Source organism: Canis lupus, chromosome 23 (genome assembly GCF_011100685.1).
Source record: "Canis lupus familiaris isolate Mischka breed German Shepherd chromosome 23, alternate assembly UU_Cfam_GSD_1.0, whole genome shotgun sequence".
Taxonomy (NCBI): Eukaryota; Metazoa; Chordata; class Mammalia; order Carnivora; family Canidae; genus Canis; species Canis lupus.
In genome coordinates this window covers 24,062,145-24,079,886 of record NC_049244.1, presented here as the reverse complement: position 1 = coordinate 24,079,886, position 17,742 = coordinate 24,062,145, and the positions used below count along the sequence as shown (strand labels likewise).

Below are 17,742 nucleotides of genomic sequence, written 5' to 3'. Positions count from 1 at the left end.
AGAAAGAAAGAAAGAAAGAAAGAAAGAAAGAAAGAGAAAGAGAGAAACTTAAAGGCTAAAAGATTATCATGCGAAGGGCAGTGTGGAAAGGTGCAAAGGGAATATGAAGTGCAAAGGCCTAGAGTGAACAGAGGGCAGTTAGATCATTAGTGAAGAAATTAATACAGAACCTGTGTGTTACTGCATTGGCCTACAATCCAAGAAAGAGTTACAAGCAGGACTTAATTGAATGAGACCTTTAGAATGGTCATTCTTGCATTAAATAAGCATATTTGTGTACCTCTGTTTCAGTATCAACAAATTAACACCTTTAAAAGTTCCAAATTATGAGGCATCTCTTTGGGCTACAATGCTCCCAGGAAGGTTTAGTCATTTAAGTTAGGCAGAGTGTTAGCAGAGAGAGGAAAAAATCACATTTCAAGTGGTGAGTCTCAGAAAAGCGAATAGTCCGATAACACTTGAAGATGTCAAAGGACAGATCCTAATGAAACTTCATCACCTCTTTATGCTCCCTGACTCATTTAAATAGCTAATCACACTTTTCTCTATACATACTCAGTAATATACAAATTTTTATGCAATCCCTTTTCTTAATTCTCTGACTTCTTTAATAGACTATGAGTTCTTCACAAAGGAAGAGATTCTGATCTTTAATATGCCAAATGATTAGTACATAGCATGTGTTCAAAAATGTTTATTGGGGGCACCTGGATGGTTCAGTTGGTTAAGTATCCAACGGTTGATCTCAGCTCAGGTCTTGATCTCAGGGTTATCAATTGAAGCACCATGTTAGGATCCACACTCAGCATGGAGACTACTTTTAAAAAATGTCTACTGGGTAGAAAAATTAAAGGATAAATGAAAGATTATTTCTTTTAGCTTTTGTTCTTTTCAATATGAGCAGAATTTCCTTTGTCCAAAAATCTTTAATTCACTAGCTTCTCCTTTTCCAGGCCAGAGACATCCAATGGAAATATGAGATGAGCCACATATATGTAACTTAAATTTTCTAGTAATCCATATGAAAAAAAAGTAAAATGAAACAGGTGTAATTAACTTTGATAACTTATTTCATTTTACTCAATATTTCAAAAATTATAATTTCAACATGTATACAATATTTTAAAATTATTATGAGATACTCTACATTTTTTGCATACTAAGAAACCCAGTGTGTATTTCACATATGCATAATCTCAATTCAGACTAGTCATAGTTCAAATGCTCAATAGCTAGTTTCTACTATGCTGGACAATGCAGTTCTATATACTACCTCAAAATATGAAGTTTAACATTTTCCAATACAAGATTTTCTTTCCAGTACAAAACTTCCCTAAGAAGCAAGAGAGTTTCAGTCACATTATTTAGACCAGAATTTCTCAGGAGTGATACACAGACTAGATAGTTTTGGCTGGATAATTCTCCATCATGGGGGACTTCCCTGTGTGTTGTAGGATGTTCTGCAACATCCTTGGCCTATACTCACTAGATGCCAGTAGCAACTCCCTTCCTTAGCTGTAACATCAAAAATGTCTCCAGACATTGCTAAATGTCCCCTTGGGAGTAAAACTGCCCCCACTGAAAAACCACTGAATTAGATTATCCTTTTGAATTTGGGGAAGCAGGAATTTTGTCATGCAAGCAATCTAGTGGGTCTCATTCTTATTTCCAAAGAATTATCATGCCACAAAGGAAAGCTTCCACCACAAGGGGTTTGTTGTGAAATTTCTACATGCTGAAGTTTTGCTGATCTGCCAAGAGCATCCCCACTTTCCCATCTCTTCCACTGCAGGACACTACATTTGGTTTGACTGGTGTTCAAGGAGTCCACTAGACAGAGCCTTTTCCTAGCTTTTTCTGTCACATTTCATAGGGCAAGTTTTCTTATTTACAAGCAAGAAGAGCTGATTGTGGGCAAATAGAAAAATAATTCGTTGGAATGTTGTCAGGAAAGTTATTAGGAGGATCACACAGTCCACAAGACTGAAAAACCTAACTCACAAAATTGTTAAAAACAAAAGGAGACTCCCTCTCTGTTCAATACTTTATTACAGGAATAGTCTGATCAGGATGCAGTTATTGGGGGTACAATAGCTGCACACTCTTGCTGCCTCTGAAATTTGACCTCAACGCTGTTGTTATGAATATTTTACAATTTTCTTGTGATTTTGCATCATTCTCCAATTGCAATCTCTAATGTTTCACCTGCATTTATTAGCCTTTGCATTTAGATGCAAGAAACCTTTGATCCATCTTCACTCAACTCATGATTCATGGATCATGAAAATGATCATTTTCATTGGAAATGGATGGATTTCATTTTCATTGGAAATGGATTTCATTTTCATGAAATGGATCATTTTCATTGCCTCTATGAGCCTCTCATAAAGGTTTGCACTCCAAGCTGCTATAATTGCTTTCTTTTCAAAATATACTTTGGATATACAAAATTCTAGATGCTTGGAAGCTCCCAAGCAGTGGCAGCTTGATCCTATCTATGGGTAGGAATTCAATTGGTTTCACCAGCGCCACTGACCTTTCTTTCTCTGAGCCTCTCCCTTTCCTTTGCCTCTCGGAGAGTCACCTTTAATGGCCCTTGGAGTGTCCACCGCAAGGATGTCTCTCTTCCTGGGCCTCACTGGCCTGTACCTACTTGCTATGTTGTTCCTTGTGATTATTAAACAAAAACAAAGATCCTGGCTAGGTTGATTCAATGACACTGCAAAGGCTATGGTCCTCTTTTTTGTTTTTTTGTTTTTACTAGGCAAAGAACTTTATTAACCTTATTTCAAATTTAATTCCCAGGCTTCTTCAGCTTAATTAGCTGCAAAGAATGAATTGTGTATAAGCAAAAACTTGAAAAGAGTTGCAGTGTCCAAAGGACTTGGGCTTAAAAATATTAGAGATCTAGATTTTATCAGATCTATGAACAAAATTTTAAAAAGCAGTCATATATAAAATAGCAGTTCCCAATAACTTCTTCAAGTTTTATCTTCTTCAGAAGTTGACTCAATTCAGTTTGCTTCATTCTTGGAAGCCTCATCAAAATTCTCCACAAGATCTGGAACTTCATCATCCTCCTTCTTTCCGGTAACAAACGGTGCTTTTCCATCCACCGACTGTGTGGACAGAGCTTCAGCCAATCTTCTTAAACTAGTCAGGCTGTCTGCACCAAGTTGGTCTAAGCTACTGGGTAGCATTTCTGTCAGCTGCTTAGTCTCAGCATGGCCTGGAAGGCTGAAAGTGCTGCCAGAGTTGTCTGAACTTTAGGGTTGTCAAGTGGATTCCTTGGTTTGTGAATATATTCACTTCTTTAACATCAGAGATATTGTTTACCCCTAACTTCTTTAAAGAGAACTGAAGTTTTTTTATCATCTGCTGTGGCCATTTTATGGGCTACAAACAGTTCCTTTCCCACCAATGCCCACTTGTGCTTATCATTTGGTGAGCTTCTCCTGGTTCATGATTGTTTCTTTCATCTTGTTGGAGCAGAAATGGAACCATGTGGGGAATTAGGGTTGATGGTCAGTGGGTCTTGGGCAGACCAGCTCAGATTAGGTGCATACACATGGGGATGTAAGATGGCAACTCTGGTCCTGTTTTTCATTCACCTATTTACTCACTCAACAAATATTTGTTGAATGTTTACCATGTACTAAGCTCATTGCTAAACACCAAATAAAAGTAACCCATATTAGCCCTTGTGTAGCTTATAGACTAGCAGGAGGGACAGATATTAATCAGATAATCACAGAAAGAAATATTAAATCACAACCAGGACAAATATATGAAGGAAAGGTGGATTTCCCATATGGTTGAAATCCCATATTTGAAAAAAAAATAAAAATAAAAATAAAAAAAGAAATCCCATATTTGGAAGGCTATGTAATGTTATAATAGAAAGCCCATGAGGGTTTCCCAAAGGGAGTGACACCAGAGAACTGAGGGACAAGCAGAAGTGAAGTAGTTGAAAATGATAAGAAGGAGCATTCCATGAAAAATAAAGAGTAAGAAAAAAATGTGAAAAATTCAAGAGAATAAAAAGGGCCAGCGAGGTTGAAGCATGAAAGAGCAAGAGAGAGCATGTATATTTACCTACCGAATCTCCAGCTTTGCTCAATCAAATATAAGCAAAGCAGAAATTTTAATTAAAAAAAGTATTCCAGACAAAAAAATAAACTCAAAATGGATTAAGGACTTAAATGTGAGTCCTAAAACCATAAAAATGCTAAAAAGAGAGCACAGGCAGTAATGTCTCTGACATCAGTCATAACAACATTTTTCTAGATATGTCTCCTGAGACAAGGGAAACAAAAGCAAAATAAACTATTGGGACTACATCAAAATAAAGAGCTTCCGCACAGTGAAGGAAACAATCAACAGAAGTAAAAAGGAACTTACGAAATGAGAGAAGATATTTGAAAATGACACATCTGATTAAAGGGTTAGTATCCAAAATCTATAAAGAACTTATAAAACTCAACACCCCCAAAATGAATAATCTAATTAAAAATGGGCAGAAGACATGAATAGACCTTTTTTCAAAAAAGACATACAGATGGCCAACATAAAAAGATGCTCAACATCACTTATCATCATCAATTTTGCAAATCAAAACTACAAAGAGGGCACCCCTGGTGGCCCAGCTGTTTAGCACTGCCTTCAGCCCAGGGCATGATCCTAGAGACCCGGAATCGAATCCCACGTCAAACTCCCTGCATGGAGCCTGCCTCTCCCTCAGCCTGTGTCTCTGCCTCTCTCACTCTCTCTCTCTATCTCTCTGTGTGTGTGTGTGTCTCTCTCATGAATAAATAAATAAAATCTTAAGAAAAAACACTACAATGAGTTACCACCTCACATCTATCAGAATGGCAAAAATCAAAATACAAAAATAATGGATGAGGCAAGGGTGTGAAGAAAGGGGAACCCTCTTGCACTGTTAGTGGGAATGCAAACTGGAGCTGTCACTCTGGAAAACAGTATGGAATTCCCTCATAAAGTTAAAAATAGAACTACCCTAGGATCTAGCAATTGTACTACTAGGTATTTACACAAAGAACATAATATTAATTCAAAGGGATACACACACCCCAATGTTTATAGCAGCATTATCTATAATAACCAAATTATGGAAGTAGCCCAGGTGTCCACTAACTCACGAATGGGGATATATATATATATATATATATATATATATATATATATTCCTCAGCCATAAAAAAGAATGAAATCTTGCTATTTGCAACAACATAGAAGGAGCTAGAGAGTATAATACGATGCAGAGTAAGTCAGAGAAAGACAAATACCACATGATTTCATTCGTATGAGGAATTTAAGAAACAAAACAAACGAGCAAAGGGAAAAAAGAGAGAATGAAATCAAGAAACAGACACTTAACTTTTGAGAAAAAAACTGATGGTTATCAGAGGGGAGGTAGGGGGTAGGTAAATAGGTAAAGGGGATTAAGGAGTACACTTGTGATGAGCACAGGATGTTGTATGGAAGCTGAATCACTATATCATACACCTGAAACTAACATTACACTATATGTTAACTAATTGAATTTGAATTAAAATATTAAAAATTAAGAGTGAAGACAAAAAGTTTAGTTTGTACCATATAAAACAATATATATGTGATGGGGGAAAACAGATATATCCATCCCTGTTTATTGCAGCATTATTTACAATGACCAAATTATGGAATCAGCCCAAGTGTCCATCAATAGATAAATGGATAAAGAAGATGTGGTATAACCTTTTTTAAAAAAAGTTGGAGGAAGATAAAAAGCTTCTGCACAGCAAAAGAAACAGTCAACAAAACTAAAAGACAACCTACAGAATGGGAGAAGATATTTGAAAATATATCAGATAAAGGGCTAGTATCCAAGATCTATAAAGAACTTATTAAACTCAACAGCAAAGAAACAAACAATCCAGTCATGAAATGGGCAAAAGACATGAACAGAAATCTCACCGAAGAAGACATACACAAAGCCAACAAGCACAGGAGAAAATGCTCCACATCACTTGCCATCAGGGAAATACAAATCAAAACCACAATGAGATACCACCTCACACCTGTGAAAATGGGGAAAATTAACAAGGCAGGAAACAACAAATGTTGGAGAGGATGCGGTGAAAAGGGAACCCTCTTGCACTGTTGGTGGGAATGTGAACTGGTACAGCCACTCTGGAAACTGTGTGGAGGTTCCTCAAAGAGTTAAAATAGAGCTGAGACCCAGCAATTGCACTGCTGGGGATTTACCCCAAAGATACAGATGCAGTGAAACGGCAGGACATCTGCACCCCAATGTTTATAGCAGCAATGTCCACAACAGCCAAACTGGGGGAGGAGCCTCAGTGTCCATCAAAAGATGACTGGATAAAGAAGATGTGGTTTATGTATACAACAGAATATTACTCAGCCATCAGGACGAATACCCACCATTTGCTTCGACATGGATGGAACTGGAGGGTATTATGCTGAGTGAGGTTAGTCAATTGGAGAAGGACAATCATTATATGGTTTCACTCATGAGGAATGTAAAAAATAGTGAAAGGGATTATAGGGGAAAGGAGAGAAAATGAGTGGGAAAAATCAGTGACAGTGACAGAACATGAGAGACTCCTAACTCTGGGAAACGAACAAGGGGTAGTGGAAGGGGAGGTGGATGGGGGAATGGGGTGACTGGGTGACGGGCTTGAGGGGGACACTTGATGGGATGAGCACTGGGTGTTATACTATATGTTGGCAAATCGAACTTCAATAAAAAATACACAAAAAAAAAGAATAAATACATTTTTAAAAAGTTAAAGTTAAAATTTTAAAAATTAAGTTGTAGGAACACCTAGGTGGCTCAGTGGTTGAGTATCTGCCTTTGGCTCAGGACATGATCTTGGGGTCCTGGAATCAAGTCCGGCATCGGGCTCCCTGCAGGGAGCCTGCTTCTCCCTCTGCCTATGTCTCTGCCTCTCTCTCTGTGTCTCTCAGGAATAAATAAATAAAATCTTTATTAAAAAAAGGAAGATGTGGTATAGACATAAGTGAAATAAGCCAGTCAGAAAAAGACAAATATCATATGGTTTCACTCATAAGAAGGAAATCCTCTAAACTGGTTGTAAGGAAATGGAGACCAACTTCAGGAAGTGTTCAGCAGAAAGGTTCTCTTGCTGAACTCTATTTTGATTTAAATGAGAGGTCTTATAGCTATAATATATGGAAAAGTAAGACTTTGGTGTTATCCATCCCCTGCAAACAAACTCTCTATCAAGTTCAGTTGGTAGGACTAGCTGATTTCTACCTACTTCACCAGAAAAAAAAAGGACTCTGGGACCTTTTAATTATTATTGTCACTGCCAGCCATACATCTGGATCCAAGTGTACATTTGATCACAGAATAATGGGAACTTAATAGAAAATAAAGAAAATTTGCTTCTAAAAAATTGTTTATATGAATGAATAAATAAATAATTCTGTTTCTTTCTCTTTTTTAAATAATTCTGTTTCTGAAAAATTAAAAAAAAGAAAGTAAGCCTTTCACTTGAACACCTGTGAATGGCCCATGTGACCCAGTCCAGAATAATTTAGCAAAGACGGTTGTCTTAGACAGAATGGCAACTCTGCTTCTTAACAGCTGAGTATCTGAAAGCAGTGCTGAAAGAAAGCAATTCACAGCCGGTTTCCTTTCTTCGTTTACACCTCCTTGGCCCAACTGTCTTCCCTGGTGGTGTTGGTGTGATGTTAGAAGCAGACTCATCTCTCTGAATGCCAGGCTCACCACTTCTTCTGACCCAAGAAGAGTGGACTCTGTGGAAACTAAAATAAGCCACTGTTCAACTCTCATCTGCTGCAGGAAATTCCACTTTGATGCTTCCAGCTTATTTTCTAAGATAAAAGAAAGAGAGAGAAGGAAGAAGAAAGCTGCCACCAGGGAACTCCTGCTGCTGAAGGTCAATGACTTTTCAAGTGGACTTACCCTGAAGCTTCTGAGAAAGATTTTTTGTATTTAAAAGCATCTGTCATTCATTCTCCAACATGTTTCACATCTTGGAAAGAAAAAAAGCCTGAAACTTCCTGATAAAAAAAAAAAAAAACAATTGGGAAATTAAGTTTGATGGGCCACACCTTTTGCTGTCTCAATTTTTTGGATTCCAAGTCCCCACTTAAGGGACAATCAAAGACAGACAGACACAGAGCTGGAAATAGTAAGCAGAGTAAGAAGTGAGAGAGAAAAGAAAAAGGAAAGTAAATGAGAATGAAACAATTCAGGAGGTGACGAAGAGACAATGTGAGAGAAGTGAGGTCAGAGAGACGAAGGCAGAGAGTGAGAAACTGAGGTAACAGGGACAGAGAGAGGTAAGGACAAGGATTGAGAAATAAAAACAAGTAGAGCTAGAAAGAAAAAGAATACCTATACTGGGTATACAAAAGAAAAAATATTCCTTCAATAAGAATCTATGGGGCAGATTCTATGTGAGGTTTCTGAGTTAGCTGGCACGGGGACCATAAAGATAAATCAATTAAATAGGACAATGCATTGAAGAGCAGTGATATGAAAAATAGAATGCATTCTGAGAAGAAAACCATAGCAGGAATATTCAGCCTATATAAGTTGGTCTGGCACCTTCTGGGAAAATTACAGATCTTTTTTTTTAATTAATGTGTAAGAAAATAAAGTTCAGAGTTTACAAATAGTGGGTTTATAAAGCTGAATTTTATCTGATAGGCAGCCTTCCTGGATATTCTCCTTTGAAGTTGTACCTCTTCTTGTCAGAGTTGTCACTATCCCATATACAACAGTATAAAAACAAACAAAAATTCTTGTCTTCAAGCCAACTTATTTCCATCAATTGGCAAATTGTCATAATGTGCTGAACTTTTTAGAACAAAGTGCTTTACCACCATTTGCAAAAAAAAATTATCTGAATAATTGCAATCATCCTTCATGTGTGCAATGTCAATGGTGACTCACATCACGTGTGTTCGTGTGCAGTGCCCCAGTCTGTACAACTATACTCAACAGCTGACATATACATCTTTTCCTTAGGTCAGGACCTCAGAATTAAAATAAAAGAAAACTTAATGTATCATTCTTGTTCAGGGCTTCTAAACTAGAAGTCTACAGGCTCATGTGCCCCATAGTATGTTTGCTTTTATCTGAAACTTTTAGGGCTCTGAGTAGTTAAGATCCCAAACCCAAATTCCTAGCTTCTCTTGAAAAATTATGTCTGATAATAAATGTCTGTTTCCTCATTGCCATACCTGGCAAAAGCAGAGTAGCTCTCTCCCTTACTGTCAAGGCACATCCTCTGAAGAACACCCTTCTTTCACTCTCATCAGGCTCTGGAACACTGAGACCAAGAGTAAGTGCTATTCATCATAATTCTTTTGCTGTTATCTTATTTATATTTGGTAAGCTTCTCATATATACACTGGCCTCTGTGAGCAACTGAATCTGAAAACTTTGATCTAAACTTGTATTGTCCAATACTTTAGCCAGTAGTCACATTAGCTATTCAAATTTAAATTAATTAAGATAAAATAAAATTTAAATTTCAGTTTCTCAGTTGCACCAGCCACAATGCCAGTGCTCAATAACCAGCTAGTGGTTACCATAGCAAAGATATAAACTTTGCAGAATATTCTGTTGGTTAGGACTAATTTAGAGAATAAAGAAGGGTTGAGACCATCATTTTCCTCAAATTTTGTCCCAAATTTGGATACAAGATATAGGAGGTATTAGGTGTTCTATGGTCATATGAGTTTGTAAAACACTGTCTGTATTAGTATCTTATGGCTGCTGTAACAAATTACTACAGACTTGGTGGCTTGAAACACTATGCATTTATTAGGAGTTTTACAATTCTGGCAGGAAGAAGTGCAAACAGGTTTTCTCAGGGTTAAAATCAAGCTATCAGTAGGATGGTGTCCCTTCTGGAGAATCTAGGGAGGAATCATTTTCTTGGCTTTTCTAGCTTCTAAAAAGTCACCTCCTTCCATCTTTAGAGCAAGCAATGGCCAGTCACTTCTTTCTCTGACTCTAAAATTGACTCTTCTTTTTCTATCCTCCACTTTTGAAGACTTATGGTTATATCAGTCCCGTTTGGATAATCTAGACCAATCTCATTTCAAGGTCAACTGACTAGCAACCTTAATTCCATCTGCAACTTTAATTCCCTCTTGCCGTATAACAACATATACATAGATTCTGGAGATTAGAACATGGACATCATTGGAGACAACTATTCTGCCTATCACTCTGTGTTAAACAACACTTAACAGAACTACCAAAAAAAGGAACAAAAAAATTCCAAAGTTAGTAGAAGGAAGAAAATGATAAAGATTAGAGCAGAAATAAATGAATTAGAAACTAAAACACAATAAGAAAGATCAATTAAGTTAAGAACTAGCTCTTTGAAAAAAATAAACAAAATTGATGAAACTTTAGCTGGATTCACTAAGAAAAAAAAGAGAAAAGGCTCAAATAAAATCGGAAATCAAAGATGAGAACTTAAGCTGATAGCAAAGAAATACAAAGAATCTTGAGAGATAACTATGAACAATAATATGCCAACAAATAGGACAACATAGAAAAAAGGACAAATTCCTAGAAACATACAATCTCCCAACACTAAATCCTGAAGAAATACAAAGTTGGTACTAGCAAGGAGGTTGAATCAGTAATTAAAAACCTCTCCAGAGGGGCACATGAGTGGCTCAGTTGGCTGTGTCTGCCTTTGGCTCAGGTCATGATCCCAGAATCCTGGGATCCAGCCGTGCATTAGGTTCCCTGATTGGCAGGGAGTCTGCTTCTTCCTCTTCATCTCTGCCAGCTCATGCTTTTTCTCTTTTTTTCTCAAATAAATAAAATCTTAAAAATAAATACAAAATTAAGAAAAAACTCTCCAGAAACAAAAGTCTAAGACCAGATGGCTTCACTGGTGAATTCCAACAAACGTTCAAAGAGGATTTAACATTTATCCTCAAATTCTACCAAAGTTTTGAAGAAAGGAACTCTTCTGTTTTTTTTCTTCTAAATTTTATTTAAATTCTAGTTAGTTTACATATAATGTAATACTCGTCTCAGGAGTAGACTTTAGTGATTCATCACTTACATATAACACCTAGTGCTCATCATAACAAGTGCTCTCCTTAATACCCATCATCCAGGGATCCCTGGGTGGTGCAGTGGTTTAGCGCCTGCCTTTGGCCCAGGGCGCGATCCTGGAGACCCGGGATCGAATCCCACGTCAGGCTCCCGGTGCATGGAGCCTGCTTCTCCCTCTGCCTGTGTCTCTGCCTCTCTCTCTCTCTCTGTGACTATCATAAATAAATAAAAAAATTAAAAAAAAATTTTTTTTTTAAAAAAATACCCATCATCCACTTAGCTCATCCCCCCAACACCTCCTTCAATCAACCCTCAGTTTTTTCTCTGTCATTAAGAATCTCTTATCGTTTGCTTCCTTCTCTCTTTTTTTCTCTCTTCCCATATATTCATCTATTTTGTTTCCTAAGTCTCACATGAGTGAAATCATATGATATTTGTCTTTCTCTGACTTTATTTCACCTAGCATAATATCCTCTAACTCAATTCACACCATTAAAAGTGGTAAGATTTCATTTTTTTTATGGCTGTTTGATACTCTAGTGTGTGTGTGTGTGTGTGTGTGTGTGTATGTGTATGTACCTCACTTCTTTACCCATTCATCAGTTGATAGACATTTGGGCTTTTTCCATAGTTTGGCTATTGTTGATAATGCTGCTATAAACATCAAGGTGCTTGATGTGCTCCTTGATGTGCTCCATCAATGTGCCCCTTCAAATCTGTTTTTGTTTCCTCCATGCCCAATGTGGAACCCAATACATAACTTAAACTTATGACCCTGAGATCAAGACCTTAGCTGAGATCAAGAGTCAGATGCTTAACTGACTAAGCTACCCAGGAACCCCCAAATCTGTATTTTTGTATACTTTGGGGAAATATCTAGTAGGTCAAATGGCTGGATTGTAAAGTAGTTCTATTTTTAACTTTTTGAGGAATCTTCATACTGTTTTCCAGAGTGGCTGCACCAGTTTGAATTCCCACCAATAGTGTAAGAGTGTTGCCCTTTCTCCACACCTTCACCAACATGTGCTGTTTCCTGTGTGGTTAATTTTGGCCATTCTGACATGTGTTCAGTGGTATCTCATTGTGGTTTTGATTTGTATTTGAGAAGGGAACATTTCTAAAGTCATTTTACTTGACCAGCATCACCCAATACAAAAACAAGACAATGACACCACAAAAGAAAATTAGAGGTCAATATCCCGGATGAACATAGATGTAAAAATCCTCAACAAGACAGCAAACCAATTCAACAATATGTTAAAAGAATATTTTGATCAAGCGGGATTTATTCCAGGGATTAAAGGATGGTTCAAAACCTGCAAATCAATCAACATAATACATCACATGAACAAAATGAAAAATAAAAACATGATTATCTCAATAGATACAGAAAAGGAATTTGATAAAATTCAACATCCACTTATGATAAAAACTCTCAACAAAATGGGTATAGAGGAACTGTACCTCAACATATAAAGACCATGTATGACAAACCCACAGCTAACTTCATATTCAATAGAAAAAAGCTGAAAGCTTTTTCTCTAAGATCAGGAATAAAACAAGGATACCCACTCTTGTCACTTTCATTCAACATAGTATTGAATGTCCTAGCTAGAGCAATTAAGCAAGAAAAACAAATGAAAGGCATCCAGATTGGAAAGGAAAAAGTAGAACTCACTATTTGTGAATGACATGATTCTGTATATAAGAATCCTACAGACTCTGCAAAGACCTGTTAGAACTAATAACTTAATTCAATAGAGTTGCAGGATATAAAGTCAACATACAGAAATATGTTGCATTTTTATACACTAACAACAAAACTATCAGAAAAATTTTAAAAATCCCATTTACAATTACATCAAAAGTAATAAAATACCTAGGGATACATTTAACTAAGGAGGTGAGAGACCTGTTAGTGAAAACTACTAGACATTGATGAAAGAAAATGAATAAGACACCAATAAATGGAAAGATATTCTGTGCTCATGGATTGGAAGAATTAAAATTGTTAAAATGTTCATATTACCCAAAGCAACCTATAAGTTCAATGCAATCTCTATCAAAATTCCAATGGCATTTTTCATTGAAATGGAAAAGCAATCTTAAAATTTTTATGGAATCACACAAGATCCCAAATATCCAAAGTGAGTCTTGAGAAAGAACAAAGATGGAGACACCATGTTCCTTGATTTCAAGCTATATTACAAAGCTATAGTAAACAAAACAGTATGATTTTCACATGAAAACAGATACATATAGTGGAACAGAATATAAAGTCCAGAAAAAAAACTGGCAGCAAAGGAAGCAAGAATATATAATGAAGAAGGCAGTCTCTTTGATAAATGGTATTAGAAAAACTGTACATCCCCATGCAAAAGAATAAAACTGGATCACTGTCTTAGGACATACACAGAAACAAACTCAAAATGGATTAAAGACTTAAATTTAAGACCAGAAATAATAAGACTCCTAACAAAAAAAACAAGTACATTGGCATTAGTCTTGATGATATTTTTTTTGGATCTGACTCCAAAGGTATTGGCAACAAAAGTAAAAATAAATGAGACTACCTCAAAATAAAAAGGTTTTGAACAGCAAAGGGAATCATCAGCAAAGTAAAATAAAAAGGCAATCTACTGAATGGAAAACCATATTTACAAATTATAAATCCAATAGGGATTAATATCTGAAATATATAAAGAATTTATACAACTCAATAACAAAAACCAAGTGATTGATTAAAAAATGGGCAGAAGATGTGAATAATTTTTTTCTAAATGCAGATGGCCAACAGACACATAAAAGGATGCTCAACATCATTAATCATCAGGAAAATGCAAATAAAAACCACAATGAAATATCACCTTCACACCAGTCTGAATGGCTAGTATCAAAAAGACAAGAAATAACAAGGGTTAGCAATGATGTGGGGAAAAGGTAACCTTCATACATTGTTCATGGGATTGTAAATTGCTGCAGCTACTATGGAAAACAGTATGGCAGCTTTTCAAAAAAAAATGATGTAGCAATTCCATTTCTGGGTATTTATCTGAAGAAATTGAAAGCATTAATTTGAAAAGATATCTGCACCTGTATCTTCATCACAGCATTATTCACAAGAGCCAAGATATAGAAACAATCTAAGTGTCTCTTGATGGACAAATGGATAAAAATTTATAAATGGATGGATGGATAAATTTATAAATGGATAAAGACACATACACACACACACGAGTATTATTCAACCATAAAAAAAAAATGAAATCTTGCCATTTGTGACAACATGGGTTGACTTTAAGAATATTATGCTGAGCAAGGGTGTGTGGATGGCTCAATCAGTTAAGCTTGGGTCATGATCTCAGGGTTGTTCCAGAGAACAAATTTGATGATTATTGGAGAGGAATGGGTTTTGAGGAGTGGGAAAATGGAAGAAGGGGAGTAGGAGACACAAACTTTCAGTCATAAAATAAATAAGTCATAGGGATGTGATGTACAATATTGTGACTGTTGTCAATAACATTGTTTTGCATAGTATGCAAGTTTATATGGTGGCATAACTAAACTCATTGTGGTCATTTCACAATGTATACAAATATGGACTCATTATGTTGCACATCCAGAACTAATATAATTTCATAGGTCAATTACACCTTAATAAAAAAATTATAGAAAAAAAAAGAATGTGGCCCATCCTCATTTGGTTCCTAACAAAGATTCTGTCGTGAAACTTTTAATGCTGTGGTGAATCTTTTAATGCTGTTAACAAATTAACTTAGTTATTTTTAAAATGCATTTTTCAGGCTTATAACTTGTCTTTGTAGTTGTTGATGAGAAGCTGGCCCCTTGCAGGGAAATAAAGTTTAAACACAATATTAATGTTTCTGTAGAAATTAAACCAGAAATATTCAGAAAGTAATAGCCATTCAGAAGTTGAGGATGATGGTTAGTTTTGGAATAAAAAAAGAAACAGAATATTCTATCTTTAAGTATTTTGGGACAAACTGATATAGGAAAGTAAAATATATTTTGTGAAAGACCCACAGTCATTCACATTAATTTTACAGAATTTAGAGTTCATGAAATTAGGTTAAATGTATGATCATAGAGGGACTGGTCCATTTTCCAAATATGGTTGTGAACTCTCCTCTCACTCACCAGAACCAAGTCAGCAAGGCATATTTTTCAAGTTTCCAGGAGAGGAAAATTACCCAGTGAGACTGGAGGGATAGGCTGCAGTGAGGAAATATCCCTGGACCATAAATTTGGTCATACTTGACTCAAGCTCTACCTTTCACCTTAGGAAATAGTTCCAAAACATTGATTTCTCATTAGTAAAATGACAGGGCTATATTCACTCACCTCTAAAATTTCTACTTCTGCTCATGAGAAAAAGATGAAAATCAGAGAAAACTCCTCTGACAGATTTTCAGTCTCACCTCCAAATGGCTCATCTCACCACAGCATCAGCAGCTGAAAGATAAAGCCAGAAGGAAATTCAGGGTTGCAGGATGTCTCCTGTCTCCTGGTTAATAGCTGAGGATAGAGAAGGAAATGGGTGTGATAGCTTAAAAATACAGAAGGCAGTTATTGAAGACCAGAATAAGCATGGTGCTGTGTTGAACAGATTTGTTGCTTTCAAATGATAAAACTACAACTCAACTCAATTTCAGAATAGAACAGTAGGAAAGAGAAAAAAAATAAGAGAAAGGGAGCGAGAGAGAGCACTTGGTTTATGAAACTAGGGAAAGCATTCATTGTAACTAGACTTAGGGATGTCATCAATTCATATGGTACTGTCTAGACTTCCTTTCACCATTTCTTGGATCTGCTTCTCTATGTATCTCATTCATTCTATTCAACCATATCTGGATCTTCTTTTGTCAGAGTAAGAGGAGAACATGAATACAGACAAATGCAGGCATATGGCCACCCAACTTAGCCTTCACGAAGGAAAGATGGAGCTTCTCTCTTCTATCAATAAATTAAAAATTTATAGAAGGATTCTTAATGACCTTGCTTAGTTTGTGTGCCTTAGAGTTGTGACAAGGGAGATGGTGTGGCATGGAGGCCAAACTTAGTATAGCTCCAATGTTCTGTGGCCAGGATGTGCAGGATAATATTACTGGTGGCCCTTCCAGGATCACAGTGAAAGGAGGAATTCACCAAAAAATAAAGAGAAGGGATGGGAGGAATCCTGGACAAGTGAAAATAATAAATATTCAATTGTGCATAGGGTAGAAGAGTTCAAGAATTGTATAGAGAAAGGGTCCCAGTGCCCTGAGCACTCCTCACTGTACATCTTTGAGAGCTTCTTTTTTTCTGTTGAGACACTTATATTAATAGCAGAGAGAATGCAGGTCTGAATGAAGGTCTGAATTTGCTCCTAGCTCTGACAATGAGTGATTCAGAAATGTTGCAGAACATTGCAGAAATGTTCCAAAATTTCTGATCTCATTCATAATTTGAGATAGTTAATCAAGATAATTTTAAAGACCTCCTCTACCAGGAATATTCCATGAGTCTTTGATTTAGCCTCGATACCCAATATACAAAAATGTATGTGTTGAGGCATCTGGGTGGGGGCTCAGTTGGTTAAATATCTGCCGTCAGTTCAGGTCATGATCCCAGGGTCCTGGGATTGAACCACACATCAAGGTCCCGCCAAGTGGGGAGTCTGCTTCTCTCTGCCCTCCTGCTCCTCTTATTTCCATCATTTCTCTAGGTTGAACTCTAAAATGTAAAATTCTAATATCAAAGGTCATGCACTTTGGATAAACATTGCTAAGTTCACATCCTCTCCTCCAAAAAAAAAAGATTGTATTAATATATAATCCCATAAAAAATGTATAAGAGTATCTATTCACTCGCATCCATACAAACACTAGGTATCCTTTGTACTAGTTGCCAATTTTATGAGTGTTTTTTGTATCTTAATTTTTATTGTATTACTATGATTATTCATGAAGCTAATGATTTTTTCATATGCTTATAGGCCATTTATATTATTTTTTATGAGTTGCTTATACTCTTCACCAAGTGTCATAAACCTTAAAACTGGCTTCTATTCATATTCACATTACAAACTGAAACACTCAATCAAAGTTATTTTTTTAATATGAGCTATAATTTTACTTTAAAACCACTGGATGCTATATTAACATAAGAATAAGCTATTCTGGGTGACTGAATATTTCTAATTTTCCATAGATTAAAGAAGAATGGAATACTTGATATCAGAGATACATAAACTACAATTATGTAAAGTACAAGCACAGAGAGGTGAAAAAATTCTAATTTAGTATGCGTTTTGGATGCTGTTGGGGTCTCTCCATGTCATATTTACAGAGTCCTGGTTGCTGAGAATATTGGCTATTAAGAACTTACAAATGCCCCTTGCTCAAGAAAATGACCCTCTGTTGATGGCAGTCACATGGCTAGAAATATTCACCAACTCCGAAAATATCCTATATTTAAATGACTAAATATGGAGGTACAAAAGACTGACACCCCCCCACACACACACACACATCTTGTGGAGGGAAAACTTTGTGGTATACTTAATGTTCTGGAGGAATCTACCTCACCACCAGTGGATTAGGCCATGGTAAACCTTTCCTAAGGTAATAATC

General features: G+C 36.3%; 1 long non-coding RNA gene and 1 pseudogene across 1 annotated transcript in view; both read right to left on the bottom strand.

Moving 5' to 3' along the window:
- Positions 1 to 2,889: 2,889 nt before the first annotated feature.
- LOC106557622 lies at positions 2,890 to 3,479 on the bottom strand (annotated as a pseudogene).
- Positions 3,480 to 7,548: 4,069 nt separating this feature from the next.
- The window catches only part of LOC111091902, a 30,441-nt gene continuing 20,247 nt past the window's right edge, over positions 7,549 to 17,742 (bottom strand). The window contains exons 5-7 of the long non-coding RNA XR_005376714.1: positions 15,473 to 15,583; positions 7,979 to 8,076; positions 7,549 to 7,887 (exon numbers count right to left, since the gene is read on the bottom strand). This is a non-coding gene — a long non-coding RNA (uncharacterized LOC111091902). The remainder of the gene's footprint in view (positions 7,888 to 7,978; positions 8,077 to 15,472; positions 15,584 to 17,742) is intronic.